Below are 21,449 nucleotides of genomic sequence, written 5' to 3' on the forward strand. Positions count from 1 at the left end.
CAAGCATTTAATCCCATAACATATATATATATATATATATATATATATATATATATATATATATATATATATATAGCATGTTGTACAATTTTACATTTTAAATGTAATAGCAGTATTTCTAGAACAATAAAAATAAAAGCTAATTTAGAGGCTAATTTGAGGGAATAGTGAAGGTAGAATTTTTTTTTAAGTAACTAATGAAAAAAGATACTGTATTGATACATTTTTATCATTGCATGTGCCATTGAATTTTAATTAGAATCTAGCTACCTTACATAGTAATTAACTCAAATGAGAACTGAACACAAACCACTCAAGAAAGGGGGTGTTCATGTATGCTAATGAGAGCCATATCAGGAATGCATGATTAAACTTTGGGAGAATAAACAACTCCAAATGCATGCTAATAAATGGTGAAATTCACAACATGAAATTAGTGTGCAACAGAAGGATGAGTAGGAGCTTCTGCATGTAGTGTAAGCAAACACATTTTGCTTTTCAAAACTTAAGGGCTTAGTCCTGCAACCACATTTCCACAAGTAACTTTTTTAACATAAGCAGTTTTTTTGAGCTAATAGGACTGCTCCCATGAGTAAAAGCTTTTCATGGGCTTGGAGGATTGGGCTCTTACTGTATAATTACTTCAAGATGGCATTCTATTTCTCATGCAAAGATAAATAAATATTGCACATCAGACCCAGAAGAGATCACTTGCAAACTACCTCTTGATTGATATTTGGCATTTGTGTTATACACATTCGAAAGAATGTACTGTTAAACCTCTAACTCATTTATTAAATTTACTCATATAGTGCCTCATTATTATAGCAAGAAAATAAGAGCCTGATTTAGTTAAACAATATTTTTTTTAGTTCATCCATCTAGGGATTCTACTCTCAGATCTCTTTTGTAGAGATTGTATTGGTTTATTTGTTCATCTATATATGTATTTCTTGTTCCTCTCATTTAGAGGAAAAAACGACAGGCTTCAAAATGACTGCTTATTCCCGAAAGAGGAAAGTTCTTTTTGGGGGGTATTTATATTAGTACTGTTCAGCTTTACAATATGTTTAATTTAAGCAAGTGTTTTCAGTAGCAAATTAACAGCAGAATGTCTGTTTTCTAGTGGGCATTGGGCAAGCAAACTGAATCTGAAGATTATACTTGGCTGTGCTTCAGAAACTCTTTTGTTATGTCACCTGTAAATAGCTAAGAACTTTGACACCATCTCTGTGTGACACTATTTAAATCAGTGCCTCATTTATAGGATCCTGCTGCCTGTAAAATGGCTCTAATGGCATTATCCCCAGGCCTGAGGGGCAAGTTAAATAACAAAACCCAAAAGGGTCTCTTATGTTATGGGGAGGGAGGAAGGAGACGAGGCTAATCTCTCATAGCATAACCTAATCTCTTTATAATCTGATCTCACAGGACTCTGTGCTGAATTTTTTTCTAATTGTTAAACCATGCTTCCTGATAAGAGTTATTATGTTTGAGACTCTTTGACTAAAAGTAATATTATTACTTAAAATATGCATATAATACTTAGTAGCTAGATGTATTCAGTATACTATATTCTGATAACAATTAAAATATATTTTTTTCTTATTTTAATAACTGTTTTGCAATGTGAACTTGAAAAAGGGTAAGAAATTTTAAGGTAAAAGCTACCATTGTGATCATGTGCTCTGATATCCTGTATAACACAAGCCCTAGAATTTCACTTGTATGTACACATATATAAAAACATAATATAGTAAAATCCCTGTTATCCAGGATTTTACTAACCAGCATTTCTAGCAACTGGAATTTCTGGCCGGCCAGCCAGACAAGGAGGGGAGAGCTTGCACACAGCCACCACCACCCACCATGCTTCACTGCCCTGCTCTGCATGCAGCCATCACCACACACCCCTACCTTCTACCCCCTCTCCACATCCGGGTGGAAACCCTGTGCCCTCAGTGTGATAAAGATAAAACCCCACAGGGGAACTTACCTAGGGTTGGAGATGCGTGGAGCCGGTGCAAGACCACGCCGAGCTGAGAAAGCAGCAGGCATGGAGCACCATCAAGAGAAAGTGCCACGGCAGAAGAAAAAGAAACTTCAAAGAAACAGCTGAGTCAGGAGGAGCCAGGATCGGCTCCCGCACTGGCGTGGTCACGCTTTATGGCCCTGTGCCAGTGCCAATTTGCCAGCTGGCTCATGGAACCAGGGACAAAAACCCCAATGAGCAGGAAGCCTGCGGGACCCGAAGTGAATTCCCCTGCGGGCACTCAGCGTCCCAGGGCTGAATTGTGCCCCACGCCCCAGAGAGGGTGTTTTGAGAGAGAGTATAAGCCCAGAAGGGCAACAGTACTTACCAGGAGTAGACCCGTGGATTGCAGACATCTTCCAGGCAGACTGGGCTGTCTCAGAGCCTGTGGAGAGAAGAAGAGAAAGGTGTCCATGTCATGGCAATGGCAAGCCAAAAGAATTGAGACCCACACCAGGAGACCAGGCAGCCTGGGGACAGACAGAAGCTAAGTCAGTTTCCCACTGAGGCACATGCCAAGTGAGGCAAACTGACATCCATACACGGCTTACCATTTCGAACGGCCAAGATATGTACCAAGACCGTGACCAAACCGAGAAGACTGGGATACAACATCATTGATTGGCACTAGATGGGGTGTAGGGAAGATGGAGCTTCAAAACAGCAAGATCGATAGAAGGATCGAAGGATGGGACCAGGCGGGAGAGAACATACATCTTCCTCCCTACTAAACACATTTATTTCAGCAAAGTCATGGCAGGTGAGAACCACTGAGGACCCTCTGGAACCTGTCTCAATCATTTGACTATCACTCCCGTGGACAACGGCGACATCTGATAGACTGGCATGCACCAGGCACTCTGGTGAATGTCACGGTCGATTACACTCAGGTAACCATCATTTTTATATTACTAGCACCCCCCATTCCCCATTCATGCTGGATACCAAGGATTTTACTGTATATTCATAATAGTATATATATGCACGTATAAACCTGCATAGTGTGTGACACAAATGAAAATATCACTAATATCGAAAAATACCCTATATTTAAATGTATTTGACAAATGTAAATACTGTGGCTCCATCCTCTTTTTCTTCACATTACTATTTATGACTCTGCAGCAGAGATACTCAACCTTCTGGTCTCATGGACTGGACAAGTGGCCCAGGGCAAGACTGTGGGCTAAATCCTACTTGTGAGTTATGTCTAGAGGCCCAAACCCACATGCTAAATCCAAGCATGTGCTGGCCTGATCCTGTGTGCCGGATTTATCCCTGGAGTAACCCCACATTCCAGCCCCACCATGCCAGCATGATCTAGCGTAGAATCACATCATCCAGCCTGTGGGGCTCTCCATTAGTCCAGAAATTTTGCAGTAGGGGAGTGGCAATTAACACTGCAACTGCTCCCACATCACCAAATGTTCAGACCCATGGGGAGCCCACAGGCCAAATGACATGGCTTCACAATCTTGATCTGACTTGCAGGCCAAAGGTTGAGCACCACTGATCTAGAGAGTACCAATTGACATTTACTTAAAAAAAAATATGATTGGTAACTAACTAGTCAATTCATAGATTCATAGATGCTAGGGTCGGAAGGGACCTCAATAGGACATCGAGTCTGACCCCCTGCATAGGCAGGAAAGAGTGCTGGGTCTAGATGACCCCAGCTAGATGCCTATCTAACCTCCTCTTGAAGACCCCCCAGGGTAGGGGAGAGCACCACCTCCCTTGGGAGCCCATTCCAGACCTTGGCCACTCTAACTGTGAAGAAGTTCTTCCTAATGTCTAGTCTAAATCTGCTCTCTGCTAGCTTGTGGCCATTATTTCTTGTAACCCCTGGAGGCGCCTTGGTGAATAAAACCTCACCAATTAATCTTCTGTGCCCCCGCGATGAACTTATAGGCAGCCACAAGGTTGCCTCTCAACCGTCTCTTGCGGAGGCTGAAGAGGTCCAGGTGCCCCAGTCTCTCCTCGTAGGGCTTGGCCTGCAAGCCCTTAACCATACAAGTGGCCCTTCTCTGGACCCTCTCCAGGTTATCCACATCTCTCTTGAAGTGCGGTGCCCAGAATTGAATGCAGTATTCCAACTGCGGTCTGACCAGCGCCCGATAGAGGGGAAGTATCACCTCCTTGGATCTGTTCATCATGCATCTGCTGATGCACGATAAAGTGCCATTAGCTTTTCTGATGGCTTCATCACGCTGATGACTCATGTTCATCTTGGAGTCCACTAGGACTCCAAGATCCCTTTCTGCTTCTGTGCCACCAGGTAGGTCATTCCCTAGGCAGTAGGTAGGCTGGACATTTTTCCTCCCTAGGTGCAGCAGTTTGCATTTCTCCTTGTTGAATTGCATTCTGTTGCTTTCTGCCCATTTGTCCAACCTGTCCAGGTCTGCTTGTAGTTGTTCCCTGCCCTCTGGTGTGTCTACTTCTCCCCACATTTTTGTATCATCCACAAACTTGGACAGAGTACACTTCACTCCCTCATCCAAGTCACTGATGAAGACATTGAAGAGTATCGGTCCTAGGACCAAGCCCTGCGGGACTCCACTGTCCACACCCTTCCAGATCGATACCGACCCATCCACTACGACTTTCTGGGTGTGACCCTCTAGCCAGTTCACCACCCACCGGACTGTGTAGTCATCCAAGTCAGAGCCTGTTAACTTGTTCACCAGTATGGTGTGGGATACCATATCGAAGGCCTTCCTGAAGTCTAAGTATATGACGTCAACCCCTACTCCTACGTCCAGGCATTTTGTAACCTGGTCATAAAAAGAGACTAGGTTAGTCAGGCATGATCTATCTGCTACGAACCCGTGCAGGTTTCCCCTCAGCATAATTTTTCCTGCCGGGCTCTTGCAAATGTGAGCCTTGATAATTTTTTCAAAGACTTTGCCAAGGATGGAGGTGAGACTGATAGGCCTATAGTTGCCCAAGTCCTCCTTCCTCCCCTTCTTGAAAATGGGGACCACATTGGCCCTTTTCCAGTCCTCCAGGACCTGGCCCATGCACCACAAGTGTTCAAATATTCCCGCCAGTGGCTGTGCAATGACGTCAGCCAGTGCCTTCAGTACCCTCGGATGGAGCTCATCCGGACCTGCCGACTTAAACGCATCCAGTTCCTCCAAGTGACTCTGCACCATCTCAGGGTCTATGTATAGTAGTCTGGTGCCCTGCTGCTGCCTCTCTACAATCCCAGTGAGAGACTTGTCTTGCCCCTCACTTAGGAACACTGGGGCAAAGAACTCATTGAGGAGTTCAGCCTTGTCCCCCCTGTCCGTCACCAATTGCTTATGCCCATCTAGTAGGGGTCCTATTCCACCCTGGGCCTTCTTTTTACTCCCTATATATCTAAAAAAACAATTTCTTGTTATCCTTAACTTGGGATGCCATCCTCAGCTCCATGGTAGCTTTGGCCCGTCTAACTGCCTCCCTACAAACGCGGGCAGAGAAGGTATACTTCTCTTTGGTAATCTCTCCCTGTTTCCACTTTTTATATGCTCCCCTTTTAGCCCATAGTCTGCTCTGGATTTCTCTGGTCAGCCACGGAAGCTTTCTGGCCCCTATCCCTCTTTTTTCCTCACATTGGGGTCATCTCCCTCTGTGCCTAAAGGATCATTTCCTTAAGGCACAGCCACCCTTCCTGGGCTCCCATCTCTTCAAAACTCATACTCTGCAGTGCGTCCTTGACTAATCGCCTGAGTTCGTTGAAATCAGCTTTCCTAAAGTCTAGCACTTTCACCCTACTAGTTACCTTACCCACTCAATGTCTTATGATGAATTCTATTATTTGGTGATCACTTCCCCCAGGTGACCACTGATCTGTAGGTCCCCTACCATGTCATCCCCCGTTGCCAATACCAGGTCCAGTAAGGCATTCCCCCTAGTAGGACCATGTACCTCCTGCGTCAGGTGGAGGTCCTGTACACAGGATAGGAGCCTTTGTGAAAGGTGGGACTTTGCTGTCTGCGTCTCCCAGCAGATGTCTGGGTAGTTTAGGTCACCAATTCTATTAATGCAGGGGATGCATAATTATATACCGTTAGTTATATTACTTGCAATAGGCCATGTCCAAGAGCAGTGGAAACTATTTAAATTGATTTTCTTAAATATGATACTTTCCATCTTTTTGCTGTAATGAAATGTTTTTATTTTCAGACCACTGATTGCAATTTGTATTTACTGTGTATTCTCCACATTTTGACCACACAGTAAAAAAAAAAAACCCAACAACAATGCAAGTCAGAGGGGGAAATTGAGTGATGAGGCAAGTTGCACACAGGCTGTATGTTGATGAAAAATGGTTATATTTTAAAGTGGTTCAGCAATCAGTGAAATACTAGATCAGAAAAAAAAAATACCCATAGGCTTTAGTGTTGGTTGAGAGGTTAGATGTTAAGCTTTTCACTGGGATTGATACTAAAACAGCCTATTTTACCCTATGTTTCTTAGTTTCAGGGGAAAATAAATACATTTATTTTTCAGTAAGTAATATTAATTTTGAGCACTGGCCAAGAACAGATATTGAATACCTTCATAATTTTAATGTCACTCTTTTAAGGTACATACAGTTATTCATGGCACCTGATCTATGTTCACACAGTTTACTGTAATCTGTATGAACCAAGACCAGGAGTGGTGTGGTGTCGCTCATTGAAGCTTCTGAGAGTAATGCAGGGAACCCAGTGTAAGTAATGCAGGGTTGGGGGAGGGGTGGTTTGGATTGTGGGATCTGTGGAGGGGTGACAGGTTCACAAAGTGGGGCTACCCAATCGGGGGAGATTAGGAGGTTAAAAATAGTCCAGGCGGGGTTGGCGGTCAATAGGGCAGCCCCAGGACTGCGGTAAACAATGGTGATTTCCTAGTCCAGGAGCTGCTCTGCAAACATGTTCAAACAGGAGTTCATGAGAGTGGGTTAACCCTTTTTTAGATCAGATTAACCCAATCTTGATCTAAATTAGTTCACCTGAGGAGGTGCATTAATTTACACCAGGCACACCGTTGTCTGGGTGATTTAAACACCTGCAAAGTTGAGTATTTAGACCGACCTATCCCACATCCCCACCCAGTCTACAGTGGTCAGCATAGTACTGAACTCCCCTCTCCCCCCTGCCCCAGCACTTAATGAACTTGCTATGCTTCTGTACACCAATATGCTGGTGTTTTGCCATTTCACAGGGAAACATAGATTGAGAATATACCTTTTTTTTAAACTAATGCTAAAATAACTGGAACGGTAGAGACAAATCCCAGCAGAGAAGTGGTAGTTCTAATAGGTATAGAGACTAGCCTTGCAGTGTGTTGCTTTGTGGTTTTGTAGGAAATGATAGTCTCTGTGTCAGGAACATGGCTGTATGTGTGTTAATGGGTTATTCAGTAATTTGGCGGGGTGGGAGGGGGGGGGTTCCTTGGATATAGAGACAGTCCAGGTAACACTCTGCCTGAAGGATTATTTGTCAGTGTTCTTAGTTATATATCTTAATGAATTATATTTTAAGATTTACAGTGACACTTTTTTCTAGTTACTAATGTCTCTGTCCTGGAAAAGATATTAAATGCAAAATGTAAGCTTAGAGGTTTACTTGGAACTAGAGGCTACTTAAGAGAGATTTATAGGTCTCTTGACCCATCTTTTAACTATATTTTTGTGCATGAGAGAATTCTGAAGATAGATGCACTTGTAAACTTTCTTTTTATAAAAAGTGAAGCTTTGGGAAACAAATGTAAAATCATATACTCAGTTTCTCTATTAAACAGATGAGGCCCAATTCAGGGTATGTCTACACTGCAGTTAAAGGTGTGATTGAAATTTATGGAGGAATATTTTAGCTTACTTAAGTACTTGATATTCAGTGTAGCTGTAGCCACATGGAGCCCAGCACAGGCTAGCCCAGCTGAAATCCTGGGCAGTCCATGCTGAGCTCATTGTCACTGCCACTACATGGTTACCAGTCCTTCAGAGTTACCAGTTTAAATCTAGCAGAGGTATGTCTATAAGCTGCATTCACACCTTTTTGACTGCAATGTAGAAATTTCTTCAGATATCTTTACTCTTCTTTTTTTTTGATGCCTCCTTCATTAAGTAATTATTGTGAAATGAATAGAACTGTTCACTGAGTAAAGTTCACTGAGTAATGTATGTGAATAAGCACAGGTAGTTTTGGCCCTGCTTATGCTAATGCTAACATTTGCTTTGTTTGAAGTTACTTTTTGAATTCAGAAATAAATCCTATTCTAGTCATTACTTGCTGAAGTGTGATTGTATTCCACACTACCTGAGTCCCTGAAAAACCTGCAATACATCTGTTTTTGTGACACACTGTCATCTTAGCTTTAACCTTAAGTAACAAAAAGTAGCGAGGAAAAGGAGGCCCTCCACTCAACTTGTTTTAACACTTTTTCAAGGACTCATTGTCTGGTGGCTTGCACAGAGTAGAGTGTGCATTGGTGGCATGAAGGACTGTGCATATGGCATGTAGAGTAGGGTTGCAGGGGCAACCAGGGGTGTGCTAAGTAGGACTGCAGGGGCAGCCTGAAGGGCAGCACATGAGCCAACCCCCACAAGAGCAACAACATGGAAGAGTGGCCCAGAAAGGGGCTAGAGGCTGAGTCCAGCCCAGTGTGAGGCATAAGGCTGGTGGTCACATAGAGTAGTCAGTGTGAGGGCGGTTTGAAGGGCTGTGTGTGGACTGGCCGGAGTGTGAGTAGGAAAGCCTGAAGGGTAATGTAGAATAGGGCTCAAGGGGGACCCAAAGGAGCTGCATGGAGTTGGACAGGTTGAGAGTGGCCCAGTGAGGGGCAGTATGAGTGTGGCACAGTGAGAGGTGGCAGAGCACAAGAGACCCTGTGAAGGGCAGAGTGCTAGGAAGAATGTTAGAGGATCTACAAGGGAAAGAGTTTGGCCCAGCCTTGGGCTGGTACTATTACCAACTCCAGATGTCATCTGCGAGGCATGGAACACAGTACAGGTACTCCTCACTTAACGACCTACCTGTTTAACGACCGTGCGGAATTACGACCAGCTCTTCGAGCAGTTGGTATTGTACGAAACGTATTGTGGAAACGGCAGCGCGGCGTCTCAAGCCAAGGCACGCAGTATCAAGGGGCGGCTCCTCGCTTATCGACCAATTTGCTTAACGACCTAGTCGCAGGAACGGAACTCAGTCGTTAAGTGAGGAGTGCCTGTATAGGGGAGGTCAGAGCCATGTATAATGCCATTGGTATCAGGACACACAAAATGGGCAGCCTCCTACATTTTACATCAGTTATTTATCCATCATGTCATGGCAGGACAGACACGGAAGACTGCCCCTAGACAAGTGAGCAGGCCAAACTTGAGACCCAGCCCCGAGATGGCCCCCTCTCACACTCATGTAGAGTAAAGTAGGATCACATTTAAGTTTTAGGCACCTAATAGGTAGAATAGGAGCTGGTTGCTAGTTTATTTGACTCTTACACAACAAAGCTTTCATGCTTATATTAGGTGTTAGTAATCAGAGGGTATGTACAGATGTTACACTTAGATTGACCTAGCTATGATTAGGTTGAATAAATCCCGAACTGTACATATGTTTGGGGAGTATAGATAGGGCAAAAAATTGCTGACCTAACTTTAGGAGGTGAACTATGTAGAGCAGGCTACCCCATGCCCAATCTAACCTAAATGTGTGTACCAACGTAGCTCCAAACCCACCAGCCATCCCCATCCCTGCAGACACCTTAGCCCCACTCTCCAACCACTCTAACTTAATTAGATCACATTCCTGGCATGACTTCCAGCACTGGAGAATGCATGTACATGTAGGACCTGATCTAAAATTACATGGCTTAAAGTGATCTGTATGAATATAGATCAGGTCCTGGGAATGTGTGTACATGTCACAGTACAACCCCTTGGCTAGGCAAGCCCAGCCCAGCCCAGCCCAGGGCTATGTTGTCCCAACCCCCACTCTCCGCCCCTCCACCAGACTATCTTTAGCCCTCCAAACTCCCAATCCCAGATGGAACCCCTCCACAAAAGCCCATCATCCCCACCCATGTCCCATGAAATGACCCCACAGACCAACTAAATCCCTAATCCTGATAAACCACCTTACAGACTAGGGCCGTGCAAAATGCCTGTTTCATTTTGGTTTCGGATTTGGCATTTTGATGGGATAGTAATTTGTTTTGGTGTTTTGAATCGCTATTTCATTTCATTTTGGCTGAATCTGTTTCAAGTTTCAATGCTGTTTCGATGCTGTTTCGGTGTTTTGGCCATAGGCTATAATGGGGAATTACTAAAATGACTATAACTTTGTCATTTCTTGCCTGATTCTGATGAAAATTGCAAGAATATTAGCCCCTCCTGAGGACATGAAGCCTACCAAGATTCAAGAAGATAAGTATAGGGGTTTCTCAGAAACTGTACCTCAAGGTGCTGAATGAAAAACTCGTGTCTAGTCTGTGTGTTAAGGCGTAGAAGGGTGAAAATATCAGGAATGGCAGCCCCTGCTGAGGCCATGACGCCTGCCAGGCTTCAAGGAGATAGGTGCAGGGTTTTTTGGGAAACTGCACCTCAAGATGCTGACAAGCAAAACTCATGATGTGTGATGTTGTGTGTGTGTTAAGGTGGAGCAGAGTGAAAACAGCAGGTGTAGTAGCCCTTGCTGAGGCCATGAATCCTGCCAAGTTTCAAGGAGTTAGGTGTAAGGGTTTCTGAGAAACTGTACTTTGTCATGGAGTAGGGTCCCAAGAGATGGCCGTGATACCCCTAGGACCCTGTGACCCTGCCAGCTCTGCCCTGCAGGTGCCTTCTCTTCTCATCTGCCACCACATCTTGTTAGAAAAGATAATAGATGAGCCTATGAACTTCACTTCATCAACCTCCTGGATACAGAAACTCATGGACATCAGCATAGACATTGGAATTATGATATACTACAACCTGCCAGACATCTGACTCCCCAGGTACCTCTCCACTTTTACCTGCTACATCCCCTTCCCCCTCCCCACTCCAGCCTGTCCCTCACCCCCTGATGCCTTCATTTCCATTTTCACTAACTAGCTTTCTTGCCTGTATTGCATACCAGCTTCTGTCTTTACTATTCCTTCCATCCAGGAAGAACACACACACACACACACACACTCTCACACACACACACACACACACCCCAAATGCAGGTGCTTCCTCAGCCTGATGAACCATTTTTCAACCTGATAGCTTGCTAAGATATATTTCTCCAACTCTTCAGTTGGTCTACTAAAAGATATTGGATTGACCCAAAGAACCTTGTCTGCCTGGTGTGTGATTCTGCAGCTCCGTACCTTCCCTACACTGCAGCCCACACCTTGCAAATGGCATCACAGGCAAATAAGCTGAGCTCACCTGGAGCTTCACAACTCCACTGCAACCAGCTAGCCTCAGGCCTCTCAAAGATATTAGGGGTCTGGGCTTTCCCCAGCCAGGACCATGCATGCATATGCTGGCTGGAGGTTATAAGGCACCTCCTACTTGCCTTTCAACAGGGAGGTCCTCAGTCCTGGCATTTCCTGAGGGCTGCTGTGCCACTGGCAGTCCCACCAGGCCTCCCAACCCTGGAAGGGTGCAGTTTTAGGTCATGCCCAGGAGCTGGGGCCTTGTCCTTCCCCATAGCCCCATCCCATACCTCCAAGCTTTTCCTGGCATAGGAACTCAGCAGGGACGTGTTCTCCCCTTCTGGCTGGTGATGCATTGAGTGCTGCCTACAGTTCTAACAGTGGGGCACTAAATGGTTTGGAAACCAAAAGCCAAAAGGAAATAGGTGCAGACAGAGTGAGGAGGGTGGCACTCACTCCATCTACACCTGGAGCTTGGAGAACCCCAGCAGCAAGAGGTTCCACTTGAGGTGGAGGTGGAGATTCCACTTTGGTGCAGGTTTGCTCCACCAAACCAAGATTCAAAAAGGTGCGGTGGGGTGTCACAACATCACTAGCAATGTTGAACACCCTCTCCCTCAGAGCACTCAGTGGACAGGATAGGTGTTGCTGGGCAACCATGGTCAGATCCTGCCACATCTAGCTGCAGCTTGCCCAGTAGGCCAAGCGGTCACACAGCAGTGGCTCCATGTCCTCAGTGAGATAGGTAGCTACCAAGGCCTGAGCGCTACCTGCCTGATGGTGGGGTCTGGTGTGTCTGGACTCCACCGTGGAAGCTATGCCTTTGGCCCACATTGGCAGTACCTGTGGTGGAGGAGGAGACTGGCTGGTGGATGGTGTGCTTGTACAGGACAGTGGATCCCCCTCTTCCACATCCCTCGCCTCCATCCTTTTGCCTCCTTCACCCTGTTCACCAGTATCTCATCCAGTGATGCGGGGCTTTGCTGCCATATATGCTCCCCTTCACCCTTGTGTCACACGTGGTGGACCATACTGGATTGCAAGGGATCAAGCAATTTTCTGATGCCCTCTTTCATCTGCCTCACCAACGGTTGAAATTTTACACAGCCCTACTAGAGACCTCACCAATCCCTCTGATTCCATCAAACCTCTTCCCATGGACCCCGCCCCCCTCCCCCCCCCAGTCCTGCCCCTGAACCCACCCCAAGTTACTTAGATAAGTTTCCCAGCACTGGTAAAGGTCTGTACAATGGCATCTGGTCTATAATTGTACTGCTTAAAGAAAGCTGTGTAACTGTAGATTGGATCCTGTGAAGTCTATATTACCTTAGATATTAACTTAATACCAAAAATAAGTGAGAACTGTCTTCTATTTTAAAGTAAGATTTGGTTTTTAACCTGTGTGACTTCTGTAATATTTAACATGACAAATTAAGAATAGTCTTGTTCAAAATAAGACACTTAAAATATTAAATTATCCAGGTTTATATGAGATTCACATTCATATAATTTTTTGCTCAAATTTCTGTTGTTATTCTTAATATATTCTAATATAAATTCTTCTGTATCTGATGTCAAGCCAGTGATTTCTGACAGTGATCTAACACAAACTGCAATTTGAAATTGAACTACAAAGCACATGCAAAATTGTAGCGGATAGCCATTGCTAAATAGAGCTTTTTTCTTGTGGTACACACAGCACCAAAGAATACTAGAATACTTTTGGTGTAGAATTACATCCTTGAAGTTTTAATTTATGGATGAACAATTCAGCTCTTTTATTGTAAAGAGAAAAAGTATAAAAAGTCTAAAGATGTAGTAGTTTATGTATATTTGGTATTCTATAAGCAAAATAGTACAAGGATGTACTTGCTAAATAGTTTAAAAGTGGTGGTTTATAAACATCAGATCAAGTAGTCAAAAAGTTACATATCACAGCACAAATATACCAAATATTTTTATTGTGTTATCTGAAACTACCATTACTGCATACCATATACCATTGCTAATGCTGTCTGAACACTTTGCATAAAGCTATAATAATATTTATTTTAATTGTATGTGGTGAACAAAGTCTTAAAACTAATTCTGGTGAATTAAGAGTTGTATTTCTGGGGAACTAACTACTGCTATTTGATTGCTGTTGTAAAATTTTATTGGGCAATACATCTGACCTCAAATTGGAAATTTGTGTTGGAACCAGTTTAGGAAATCATTATAGCTCTGTTGTTAATTTTATATTTGTCTAATAAAACATCGCAGGAACAACATGATGTGCACTAATGCAACAGAAGATAGCTGTTGTAAATGTTTTTAAACCACTCTTTTCTACCTTGTTAAGACTTGAGGTAGAAAAAGTTAATACAGTTTAATTACAGAGATTGCATTGTTTCTGATGTAAGCAAATTGCTGTTCCACAGTTAGCAAATTGAGATTAATGTTTAAAATAGTATGTCTTTTTTTAATTATGTTAAATACAGACTTGAGCTGAGTATTTCCTGTTGTTTGGTAGATTGCTTTGAGACAACCGTTATGAAAAGCAAGACTGTCTAGATGCTTCAAGTTTAAAAAATAACAGTTTTAGTCTGGGAGAAATCACCACATCCAAGATGGAAACAACTCAGAATTCAATGTTCTCAATGTGAGTGGGACCAGATAACCTCTGTCCCAGAATATAGAATCAACTGTACCTGAAATCACAAGTTTGATAGCAACGGTGTTTATTGAATTTATCAAATAGGGCAATTGGATGCTTGATGTTCTGTTTCTTTGCTTTAAACAGAGAAGAGCAAGCACAGTACCAGTATTTAAGAAAGGGGGAAATATGGTCTGAGCAACTACAGGTCTGTTAGTCTGACCTGAAAAGTTTTTAAGGTTTTAGAACAAGTATTGCAGCAAAAAAAAAAAAAAAAATCAAGAGATGGGGGGTAATAGAAATTAGGGTCCTATGCAACACAGGTTTCCCAAGAATGACTCATGCCAGACTAACCTGATATCTCTTTGATAATGGATTTTTTACACAGGGAAATGTGGGCTATCTAATCTATTCAAACATCAGTAATTTCCTACTTTGGAATTATTAGTTGAGTTGGAGAAGATGAAGATTAACACAAAACCTGTAAAGTGGAATTAGGGAGGCAGGGAAGGTATGGGAAGGAAACTACCTGAAAAGGAGATTATATTAAAGGTTCCACCAGAAAAAAATCCCCTCAAATTGGTGGGGAAATTACTAGTAGAGTTTCTCAAGAATTAATCTGGACTGGTCATCTAATAATTTCATTAATGACCTTGTCCCCCAAGGTATTAATTTGCTAATAAAATATATGATGATGTTGATGATGATAAAAAGTTGAGTGGCCTCTCCCATATAGCAGAAGATAGGACCATCATGTTAAAAAAAAGTGAATGACCTTCAAGACCAAAACAATGGTATAAATGGAAGGTCAAGTGATTATGGATTGATAACAAGAATATCTGCTATAAATTGGGGATTCTTTAGTTGAAAGTGACAGAGGAGGGGAAAAACCTTAGTGCATTAATTGATCATAAGATGGTTCCAAGTTACCGATGAGGTAAAACTCTGAAAAAGACAAATACAGTCCTAGATTATATGGGAGAGATCTTCAGCAGAGACAGTGGAAGCATACCATTGTATGAGGCACTGCTATATATAATTCCAGTCACCCCTGTTCAAGAAAGATGATTTCATCCCAGTAGTCCTTGTCTGTCCAGTTTGATCAGGAATATAGCAGAGACTAAAAGAGCTTGTCTTGTTTAGCCTAATAAAATTTAGGCTGAAAGGGACATGCCTTCTATTAATCAGTACATAAGGAAGATAAACTCTTGTGAGGGTGAAGAACTGCTTCAGCTGAGAGACAGTATTGCTCTACGAGTAACTTGGATTCCATTATTACAGTGGTCTCCTTCTTCTAGGGTCAATGGGTAGTATGCTATTTAAAAAGATCACTTTGCTTTTATTGCTATTTATAAACTAGAGACATCAACACCACATTAAAATTAACCCTATTGGAAAGGAGGCTCTATAAAGATCCTGCTGTTTTGGAGAATTTAATAATTTATTTTTCCTTTGTTGACAATTCTTTTTATAAAAAGCTTGGTCCAAAAAAACCCAAGAAAGTGTACATGCTAAGTGAAAAACCTCACAAAAATTACAGTAAATTAAAATTTATTTCCCAGGAGATGGAATATATTTCAGTGGATTGAAGAAGAAAACTAATAGACTTTCCATGAAAAGCCATTTTTATTTAAAGAATAAGCTTTCAGGCAAATATAATTCTACAGTCTCTTGAGGAAAGCTGCATTTGCTGGTTAAGGACAATAGCAATTAAAAATTAAACAATTCAAAACATAAAAAGTTTGTCGTCAATTTAGATTTTATATGTATTAATATATTTTTTATTATGCTTGTTGATTTTTTAACATAGTATATTCTGCTGATGAATCCCATGAAGTGAGTCCAGGCTCCTCTTCTGCAGATAATAATTAGTTTACATTACCAGCATAAATGAATTGTGTCTTCTCATCTAACATACTAGGTAACAAATCAAACCTGCTGGGAACATATTACCATTCTTCTCAGACTTTTAACTAGCTGACATTGTCCTAGATGTTAAAAGTCATACTGTTTTCTGTAAAATTTTTAACCCAAGATGATCATAAAATGCATCTTTATGACAAATTGCTGAATGTTTTTTCTTTGCCTATACAGGATTTATGGGATATTTAAAGCACTGCTTTCATTAACAATTCTTTATCTTTCATTGAAACAAGCAAAGGAACAATGATTGTCTTGAGACTTCTCTGAGCTGTTAATGATATGTAATAGCTCTCACAATTTTGTGTGCTTTTCCCTATGAAACCTGATTTCTTTTAGAATGCTCATGAAAATAGTGACCCTGTGGTATAATTCACAATTCCACTGTTTATCATCCTTATTATATGAAATCACATTTAGATATAATTTCCTGGCATAGAGGAAGCTAGATTGCATTTATCATGGGGGAAACATCAGTTGAGATAAAGATATTTATGTGTAAAATACTTTAAAATGTATTTTTATATTAAATATAATACATCTCTTTTTCTTTTAAAGAAGAAGCAACTCAGTTTGGGTTTATAATGGCAGTTGGTAAAAGGCATTTCAAAACTTCATTTTTTGGCTGTTCTAATTGCCCAGACTGCAAGCCCTTGAAAATTTTAGTTGTATTAAACGCAGAAGGTCCCAGTAATTTTTTTTCATGCCTCTGTGTGCAGAAAAAGGCATTTCTTGTACAAAAGAATCTCACTGTAACATGTTTAGAATGTCAGTTTTGATAGTTTATTCTTGAAGTTAAACCAAAATCAAGGAACAATGTAATAAACAGTGATAAATGCAACTGTAACATAATCTGGAAATCAATACACAGAGCTAGATTTTTCGAGTCCACCATGCTGGCATCATTTCCAGTCCAAATGAGCCAGAGATTTGCAAAGGAATATTCCTCATGTCACAGAAAAATTTCCAACACCCCCCACTGGAAGTTAAATGTGCCTACCTCTTAGCCATGCTTCCCACTTTCACATATGAAGTAACTGGATTAATAACAAGCCAGGGGCCAGGACAGGTATGTTGCATCTGAACTGAATCACACTAGCAGGAAGGGAGTACACTCTTGCTGTCCAAATAATGTAATGATAGAAATCAAAGTAGATGCCTGATGTTTTAACTTCTGCCTTGTCCAGGTTACTCCTTGCAGCTGTGACTCTCCTGCATCCAAGCTCAGTTCCAGTTAGTGGAAATTTTGAGGGGGGCCCCCTTTCATTTTCTCACTCCTCACTTTTTTTTCTGTCAAGCGGGCAACTTGCTTTCCTCAGATATCTTTGTATGCTTAACTTGTCTATTAAATTTGCCTGTGTTTCAGGGTTTGGTGCTTACACACTGTAACCCCAGGCCTTCTCAATGCTGTTATCTCTGTGCCTCTTCCTTGCCTTAACCTTGAGGGGAAGGTGTCTTTTTCCTGGAGTGGGAATGCATTTGACAGCATCAGCATTCTTATTTGTGGATTTATATAACATTTAAGAAAGATATTTATGCAGAAATTGATTGTTCTCTTCTGGTCTCCTTTCTAACCTCTAAATATAGTGCATGTCTGTTCAGCTTCTCTTCTTCACTAGGCCCTGCTACTGAGAAATAAGTCCCATTCACTCTTTCCCCTCCCCCACAACTGAGGCTGACACTTAGGCTGTGGAGGTGTCTTAGAGGGGTCTTGAGCACATGCTTTAGCCCCACTGTTAGACTCTGTCAAGAAAGACATCCTGCTTGGTGCATGATCAAGACGACCCTGAGGACACCTGGTTGACTTTAAGCCATCTAAACCTAGACAAGAACAAGCACATGCAGACATTTGCTGCTGCTGGGAGTGATGCAGACAACCCCAGGTAAGTAACTCAGGGTAGGAGAAAGGCCTGATAGCTCTGTGGACGGGGTTGGTGGGTCCACAGGAGGTCAACGAGTTCAGTCAAGTTTAGGGGAACGGGAATAGCACAGCCCCGGGACTGAGGCTGAGTGCCTGGGTTTTCCAGGGCTATGCTTTGAACATGTGCAGGCATTTGTAAGATCAGGTTAACCTTCTGTAAATCCAGTTAACCCTTTCCCAATCTAAAGTTAGTTCATCTCCTGAGATGAATTAACTTAAATTGGGCATGCCATTTTGGGGGAAATAGCCTAGTGAACAAACACATGCATGACTGGGTGTGTAGATTGACCTAATCCTAGTTAGGCCAATCTAAATGTAATGCTCGTACATATCCTAAGTCTTCTTCTTTCACTAATTGTGGGCCTTGATCATATGTTGAGCAGAAGTAAGTGAGCACTGAGCTGTTCTAAGCAGCAATATAGACATGCCTATAATGTCAAAAAGGGACTTCTGTTCCTCTGTATCCTACCCATTCTTTAACCTCATCCAATTTTTTATTTAGTCTACACAATTCTGACAGTTTGTTATCCTAAAGCCACATTAGATTATCAGGTTACCAGTTACAATTATGAAATATAAAGTAAGTGTTTCCCCTCCTTCAAGATGTTAGAATCCATAGACCCAAATGGCTTTTGGAAAGGTAAATAGCTAAGGGAAAGAAGAAATTAGTCTGAATAGTCTTAGAGTAGGAGCAAGAAAACTTTAAAGGCAGAATATATTGCAGAGGAGAACTAAATGAAAATTAGGGCTCAAAAAGAAGCCTAGCTGATAGGGAGGCAGAAAATAATCCAAATATGTTCCAATAATACTCAACAGAAGAAATGTAACAAATACTCCATTAAATCCCATTTCTACTTTGCTTTGATATTTTAATTTCCCATTTCACTTCCTTTTTATAGTTTCCTTCTGCTATTCCCATGACACATGCATTCTGTGGTGGAAAGTTACTGTTGCAAATCATTTTCCCAGAGTCTAGTCTCCTAGCCCAGCAGTGTTCAGTATCTACCCATTGAGACTTAGATAACATAGCAGGACAACAGCTGTAAGGAGTGGTTCGCTTCATTTGTTCTTTTATGAGCCTATGACTGGAAACTCAGGTGTGGACAGTGGTAACAGAAACTATGGAGAAGTTGAAAATGGTAGTGAAAGGTGCACACTGTTTGGGGACATAATGACATAAAATTCTTGTATACTTTAAATTATTCAGGACGAATAACATATATATGTGTGTGTGTGTGAATAGCTTCAGGCATTGAGTTTTTCATTTTGTTACTTGTATTTTAAATATAATAATAATTTATTCACTTGGTTTTATCTCAGCGTGGCTACAAAAATAGGTCACAATCCAGCAAAGCACTTAAGCACTTGATTAATGTGAAGCACGTAAATCAAGCCACCATTGGATGGGGACTATAGAGAGAGAGAGAGTATATGTTGCAACAGTGTATACATTTATAAGTGTCAACAACATTGTTTGTTTGCTTTTTAGACTGTAATATTACCAAAATTAGTAGGATTAATATATAAGATATTAAATAAAGCCTTTATGGTTTCTCATCGGTTGAAATCTGTACTATATTCCCCTGGAATATAGGAAATCTGTTGTGCAATAACTGGATTTTAATGCAATCAAGTCACTTAACACTGCATTAAAACACATTTAATAAATTGCTTGGCTTCTTTTGACTAGTGGGTTGGAAGTGGTAGCTAACTGCTGCTAAAAATGTAGAGAGGCAGTTTTGACAGGGAAACAACATTTTGTGGGAATTTCTGCAGTTTGTCTTCATCAATCAAGCTCGGTTTGTTTACCAAGCAACATGTTGTCAGTGTTAATTTTATGGATATTCTAATGGATCCAGAACAAAGCCATCCATCCCAGCAGGCAGTTGAAGTAAACATTGTATCTGTTGCATTGTGGGTGCTCCAGTTGGTGAAGATAATTGACATGGTCAATTTTATGGTTACATTATTTTCTTCTAAGAGGAAAACCCCCCAATAGCACCTGTTTTTCCTACTTTCAATATTTTAATACTTTCAATTACAGATTGTTACCAAGAAAAACACAGTAGTGAAACCAATACATTTTTATTTCCACAATCCTCAAACCAAAAGGGTTCTCTGTTCCTAATAAAAAAAATTGCTAAAGAAAAATAAATTCAAAATGTGCAGTGTTGTAAAAGAGACCTAACTGACTTAAAATATCCCCCAGTACCCTATCACCCCATTAATATTACATATACCACCCCCCCCAACAAAAACTAGAAGGGAAACAGAAATGTCTTTTGTCATGATACTTCAATCATTTCATAGCTGTGCCTGCTGAAGCAATTAGAGTTAATAATTTGTCTGTTCAGAATTCATTTTTTTAAAAAAGGATTTACAAATATTAAGTTTTCAGCCCAGGAGCAAGATGTTGGGGTTTTTTCCCCACAAAATGTGACCAGTTTAAAGTAGCTGTAGCTAATGCTATCTATTAAATAATTATATGGTTGTTCAATACCTTTACTAATGAAAGTGCTGTTACATTGAGTTGGCATGGTTCTTTGAGTAGATGTGATATCTTTTATTAAACCAACTGAGTAGTTGGAAAAAAGTTCTTAGCAAGCTTTCGGGCAAAGTCACACTTCTTCAGGCATAGGGAGTCTCTGCTGTTCTGAGACTCCAAGAAATGAGAGAAGCTAAAAGAGTGGCAAGATGTCATTGAGAATGTAAATAGGTATAAATTAGGAAGACAAAAGTGTAAAGCAGAGAGGTAAAGCAGAGAGGGGAGGGGTAAGAGCGCAAGCAAAAAAATGCTTAAGGGGACAGTACAGTGATAGAATATAAGGTGGAAACAAGGCTGTCAATGAAAGAGAAAATAATTGGAGATCAAGAAAACAAAAATCAGAGAAGCTCAAAGTGTAAGAGGATGTAGTGAAAATATAAATAGATGGAAAGGAGAAACAAAATGTGAACTAGGGGAGGGTGGGGGAAGAAAGCGGGGAGGGGGGGAAGGCCAAAGGGAAACATTACAGAGCAAATAATACAGGGTAAGAAAGAGGCCCTCAGTGAAGAAAGAAATACAGTAAAAGCTCTGTTATCTGGCATCTCCCGGGAATGGGGGATGCCAGATAACAAAATATGCCGGTTAATTGAGCGGCCCTGGCTGCTGCTTCTCTCACTGTGTCTGGGGCATTCCTCTGCCCCTCCTGTGACATCGACATCCCTCCTGCTTGCCACTCCACACAGCCCTGCATAGCCTGTTATGCCACCAGGCTGTGGGGGCTCGGCAGTGCAGGCTGCTTTGCCCCCAGCCGTGGGGGCTCAGAGAAACCAGAAGTGCCGCAGTGGGCAATTCCGGTTTCACTTTATCTTACAGGCCGGCATGCCGGTTAGTAGAGCATGCCAGCTTGTGAGATGCCAGATAGTGCAGCTTTTACTGTAGTAGGAAATCAGGGAGATAAAGGGCAGAAAAGTAGGGGAGGGGAGAAAAGGTGGGGGAAAAGAATGTAAAAGGTCAGGTCAGGCAGATACCTGTTGAATCAGATGTCAGGCTGGTTGTAATGTGTCATAAAACCAATGTCTATATTGAG

This window comes from Alligator mississippiensis, chromosome 10 (genome assembly GCF_030867095.1).
Source record: "Alligator mississippiensis isolate rAllMis1 chromosome 10, rAllMis1, whole genome shotgun sequence".
Lineage (NCBI taxonomy): Eukaryota > Metazoa > Chordata > Crocodylia > Alligatoridae > Alligator > Alligator mississippiensis.